Here is a 6253-nt window from a genome sequence, read left to right as displayed (position 1 = left end):
AAAGACTGATGGACACATAGTTAATCTGTCCTCCTGTGTTAAACCGTTCCGCCATTGAAGTTCTGACTTCCTTTCTTTCACGTTGCTTGGTAAACAACTACTGTTCCAACAATGCGCTCTAAGATGACCATCCTCACTACGATCTGTACTTCCCATGGTTCAGCAACCACATTAGGGTCTGGTTCAGCTAACACATTGCCAATTCTGACTATTTCAATTCCAACCAGTCAAGATAGAAAGCAACCTATTTTTTTTTTTACCATCACCCATGTGCTGGAGATGCCCCAGTAGGAGTTAATTTGGGATTTTTCCCATTGCCTAATTACACATACCTGACATCTAGTATTAATAAACACTCTATACATGTGATCATGGCTGACATTGTATCATGTTTTCTGCATCACAAACCTATTAAATTCCTGTTTCATCCCAATCAAGTCAAAGAGAAATTTTCAAGAGACCACTCCACTCTATAAAGCAAACACAAGAAGCCTTGAAATGAGGCTTTAAATGACAGGGTCCAGCACAAAGAAGAGGCAGTGTTCTACAAGAAGACATAATGAAAATGAGCAAACCTCGATCGAGTCTCTAAGCAGCAATGCTAGCATCCTAAAAGACAGAATTATAAATGAATGCATTCCCTTTATCCAGGCAGGAAGATGCTTGCTGATTGGCTTCCTCACTGTTATTTCCCAGAAGAACACCAAACAAGCAGTATGTGTGGAGACTCAGAATAATGTCATAAAGCTAATCATGCCCCAGTGTGCACTTTGTCCCATCAATATTCCATCTGCTTTTGCATGCCGAAGGAGTTAGTAGAAGAAGAGTGGTTTAGGAAAGTTTCTTAACGTCTCTGAGCCTTATGATAATCAAGACCACAAGATAATTCTATGTGGCTTCCATGATGGTTATAAAGCTTAAAATGAAGATGATAGGCACTTAGAAGTTTTAAGTTGCTTCTTTGTCAGTTAACAGGCATTTGGAGGTCACACTTTATTACCCATAATAAAAAATCTAAGGGCCAGGTTTGTTGTTTTACATCTTTAATCCTAACATCCAGGAGGCCAAGGCAAGAAGACCTTGAGTTTGAGACTATATAGTGACTTCAAAGTCAACCTGAGCTACATAGAAAGACTTGGCCTCATAGATAAATAGGAAAATAAAACTAATTGAATCGTACCACAGATAAGTTACCTAATTTCTCATGGAACTTCAGATCTTTTTACCTTACATGCTACCTCTGCTCCTGCCCCAGGACTCTCAATCCTGTTGGAGATAACCATATTAGCAGTCACATACGGACATAAGATGTAAAGTTTCAATTGAGTCCTTCAAACAGAAGTACCTTTTGCTGTGTCCTATCTTCATAACTGTTTCTCTCATTCCCTACACTCTTCTAGTGTTTCTTCCTTTCTGCCTAACTCTCCCCTTCTTTTCCATTACGGGCTAGCTCTCCATAGAATCACTAAGAAAAACCCATATACAAGTATATCTGTGTCTGCAAGTCTCCTTGGCCCTGAATCCTGATGTGATAACAGGGAAACTCTGTCCCTTGCTTAAAGTTAACCACCCCTATTCCTTTTCTTGTTTTGTTTTTCGGTTATTTTAGCTAGTTCACTCTCATGAGGATTTTAAACATGTCTAAATATCTACTGTTGTTTAAGACTATCTTATAGTTATGAAATGAAGAGGTAGCTGGGCACTTAAGGATGCTTGCTGTTTCTCCGGAGGACCAGAGTTCAGTTCCCAGCACTCACGTCAGACTCACAACCTCCTGTAACTCCAGGAATTAAGTTCCTAGAATGAAATTTAGTCCCATAATGTATGTCTAAAGTGGAAGGATGATGATATATTGACATGTCCAATTCCAAATAAAGTTATATAACAATCATACAAAAAACTTAAGATATAAAATTCTCAAGCCTATAGAAAAGTTTCAGTGGTTGAGATGACTTGTTCCTCTTTCACAGGACCCAAGTTCAGTGCCACATAGGCACCTGTAACTCCAGTTCCGCAGATCCATTGCTACCTTCTGGCCTCACTGAGCACTACACACATATTCGCACACAATTGAAAGTAAATCTTTTATTTCTTTAAAGGCATGATCGCAGATGACTTTAAAGACCATTCTCCATTATGGAAGCGAACTATATCCCAACTGTAGAAAAAGTAGACCTTACCTTATTTCATCTGCATCAGTTTTGTTTCAGTAACATGAGAACATCATGTTCTGTTTTGTTGTTTGTTTTGTTTTATTGGCAGGATTTAGAGGTTCATTTTTGAGTCTGTGCAAGACTAGCTTTCAAAGAAAAAAATTCAGTTTTCTTGAGGGCCGTTCTTAAATAACAATTCTTAGTGGAATTAGCCTCTTATACATTGTAATCTATAGATAATGACATCTGTCTATCACTATTAAAGAGAAAAACAAATTTGATGTGGTAAAATATCTTAGAAATGTGCTAAACTTGTGAGCTCTCAAAACAAAACAAAACAAAACAAAACAAAAAAAAAACCCTTGCATTGTTTGCCCTTCTTCCTGCTGAATGTTATTTTCCATATATCACTTCCCTTAAAAAGTAGTTTCCTATTTATTTTCTTTATTCAAACCAGAGAAACATCAGGATGACCTATGACTTATATTCCACAAGTAATCTCTCTTTCCTCATTTCTGCAAAGAGGTCCATTTTAGCTGAGACAGCACCTTCTCTTCCTAGGATATCTTCAAAGAGGGAAAACTCTTCCTACAAAAATCACCTCCAGGGCATGCCCCCAGAGACAAGTGGGCTACAATGTCTTTTCACTGCTTGATAGTTCCACTCTTACACAGCAGTTATTTATGGTCTTCTATCTAACTTTTAGCATCAGCTACATCGGGGGGATCATCAACAAAGCCAGCATGATTTCTACCAGCCTAAACCCTTCATAGTCTATAACAGCCAAAGGCTTGCTGTATTCTGTCCTGTGGTCACTGTTACTTGGTATGCAAATATTTCAGTCCAGTAGACTGCATTTTGAGATATTAGGAATAGGGAGGCTTGGGGTTGGGGATTTAGCTTAGTGGTAGAGTGCTTGCCTAGCAAGTACAAGGACCCGGGTTCGGTCCCCAGCTCTGGGGGAAAATAAAAAGGAATATGGAGGCTCAATTCCACCTTAGGGGCTCGTCCTGGGGCCCCACTTCATTCTCACAGTTGTTTTTCCTTATATCGTGTCTGTGAAGTGACCTGCTTTTAACTAGCTTCGTGAGCCTAGAGTAATAGCTAACTTCTCCTAACTTGCTCTTTCTCAGTGGAGAAGGGGCATGACCTAGGTCTGTTTCATGTCACACAATTATTATAATGACAAATAATGTCTCAAAATACTCACATGCAAATTACTTGTGTTTATTAAAAAAAGCAGAGAAACAAAAATAAATTAAGTGTCAAGGTCCGTTAAATTCTGAAAAAGCATTCTTTCCAAGTGCTTTTTAAATTCCCAGTCTACCTTTTATATAATGACGCCCTCTGCTGTTCTCTGGTATAATCTGCTTCAGACCAAACAAATCAATTTGGTCTGTGTCATTATCCTGCCCGTGCCCATTATTAGTATTGGAGCAACATTTGGAGATCATCTGTTCTCATTTTAAAGATGAATCAGAAAAGTATGTGCATAGTGAGAAAGAGCCTAAAATCAGTCAGACCTTAGGCAGACCTCAGATTTCCTGAATACAAGATGTATCTTCTTTATCAGAATGCTAGCACTTGAGGTGGTACATGCTTGTAAGCCCTGCATTTAGGAGGATGGGGCAGGAGAATTGAGAGTTCCTGAGCAGTTTAGACTATTTTCAGGCTACGCTTTACATAATGAGGCATGTCTCTACAAAACAATCAAACCAGACCAAGCCAAACAAAACCTTCTTTGAGTTTGGCACAATAAACTTGAAAATCTTGACTGATTCTTGTTCTTCCTACTAAAATAATCTTCCCAGCCATGCAACATAGAAATCCCAAGTCACTTCTTAGTCTATATATTCCTAACAAATACATTTTTTGCTGTGTGGGCTCAATCAATTCTATCTTCTAAGCATTTTATCCATTTCCCCATTGTGAACATGACCTCATTTGAGCTTCCATCGTCGCTTTTAAGCTTTCAAATTTCAGTAGCTTTCTAAATGTTTTAGCATCTGCTGGGCTCCCTCAGTCATCTTCATTCTATTAAAACACCCTTCCTTAAAAATTCTCCCAATATCAACCAAAATAAATCTAGTATTACATGCTCTCCTTCAAACATGGAAACCAAAATAATCCTAAAAATAAAAGAGGGGTGTTTAGGAAATAAAAAGGGAGGACATATACTTCTCCTTTGTAAGGACAAAGTGTGGTGGCTCAAAACTGTCAAAGATATTTTACACATGTATGAAAGTACCATAATGAAACATCAGAACTGTATTCTGAAATTAATATATGCAAATACAGTACAATAAAATCCTCACAATATTGCAGAGAGTACAGTAGAGATAAAGATTTAAAATATGCTAATATCCAATGCTTCTCAGCCTTTTGGCTAAGATCAAGTATAAAATATGTTAATATCCAAAATATATAAAGAACTCAAGAAGCTAACCTCCAAAAACCAAATAAAGTAATTAAAAATTGGGGTACAGAGCTAAACAGAGAATTCACAACAGAAGAAGCTTGAAGAGCCAAGAAGCACTTAAAGAAATGTTCAAAGTCCTCAGTCATCAGGGAAATGCAAATCAAAATGACACTGAGATTCCACCTTATTCCAATCAAAATGGCTAAGATAAAAATCTCAAGTCACAGCAGATACTGGAAGGGATGTGAAGAAAGAGGAACACTCCTCCATTGCTGGTGGGATTGCAAGCTGGTACAACCATTCTGGAAATCAGTCTGGAGGTTCCTTAGAAAATTGGACATAGTACTACCTGAGGATCCAGCTATACCACTCCTGGGCATAAACCCAAAAGATGCCCCAACATATAACAAGGACACATGCTCCACTATGTTCATAGCAGCCTTATTTGTACTAGTCACAAACTGGAAATAACCCAAACGTCCCTCAAATGAAGATTAGGTACAGAAAATGTGGTTCATTTACACAATGGAACAGCATTCAGCTGTTAACAACAATTACATCATGAAATTTCCAGGCAAGTGGATGAAATGAGAAAATATCATCCTGAGTGAAGTGACCTAGACCCAAAAGGACATACATGATATGTACTCACTAATAAGTAATTAGCCAAAAAGTATAGAATATCTAGGATACAACCCACAGAATTTAAGAAGTTTAACAAGCAGAAACACCAAGTGAGGATGCTTCAATACCACCTACTAGGGGGGAGAAAATAATCACAGGAGGCAGAGGAGGGAGGGAATTGAGCAGGAGAAGGAAGGGGGAGGGGAAAAAGGGGAACAGGATGAGGTATGAGTGGTGGTGGGAGACAGGAGAGAAGTGCAGAAGGCCAGGGGAATGAATGGAAATATGCAGTCTCAGAAGGTGGGAGGTGGGGAGACCACCTAGAAAGTATTAGAAACCTGGGAGGCAAGACTCTCACAACTCGGTGACAGTGACCTTATATGAACTGCCTAGTAATGGGAAGAGGGAACGGTAAGAGTCCACCTTCAGTAGATAGACCAGGTCTCAAGAGAAGGGATCATTCTACCAACCCACAGTCAATATTTCTGACCCAGAAGTGTTCCTATCTAAAAGAACTTCAGGGACAAAAATGGAGAAGAGATTGAGAAAAAGTTGATCTAGTTACCCAACCAACTGGGGAACCAACTCAGCAGGGGAGACCATGGCCTGGCATTATTACTGATGCTATGGTGTTCTTATAGGCAGGAGCCTAGTATGACTGTTCTCTGAGAAGCCCAACCAGATGAGACAGATGCAGATGCTTACACCCAACCATAGGGCTGAAGTCAGGGACCCCATGGTTGACTTAGGGGGAAGATGAAGAAGCAGAAGATGAGGGCTACCCCACCGGAAGAGGAGCAATCTCAACTAACCTGGACCCCTGGGAGCTCCTGGAGACTGAGCTAGTCCAAGACTCCCTGCATGTATTTATCACACACACACACACACACACACACACACACACACACACACACACACACACACACACACACAATATGTCTGGTCTGGCCTCAGTGGGAGAAGATAAGTCTAATCTTGGAGAGACTTAAGGCCCCCCTGTTTGTGGAGATGGGAGTGGGGTGGGGTGAGGAACTTTGGGAGGGGGGATAGGGAGAGG

The sequence above is a fragment of the Rattus norvegicus genome, chromosome X (genome assembly GCF_021556685.1).
Source record: "Rattus norvegicus strain SHRSP/BbbUtx chromosome X, alternate assembly SHRSP_T2T, whole genome shotgun sequence".
NCBI lineage: Eukaryota > Metazoa > Chordata > Mammalia > Rodentia > Muridae > Rattus > Rattus norvegicus.
Note: the sequence above shows the minus strand (reverse complement) of the source record.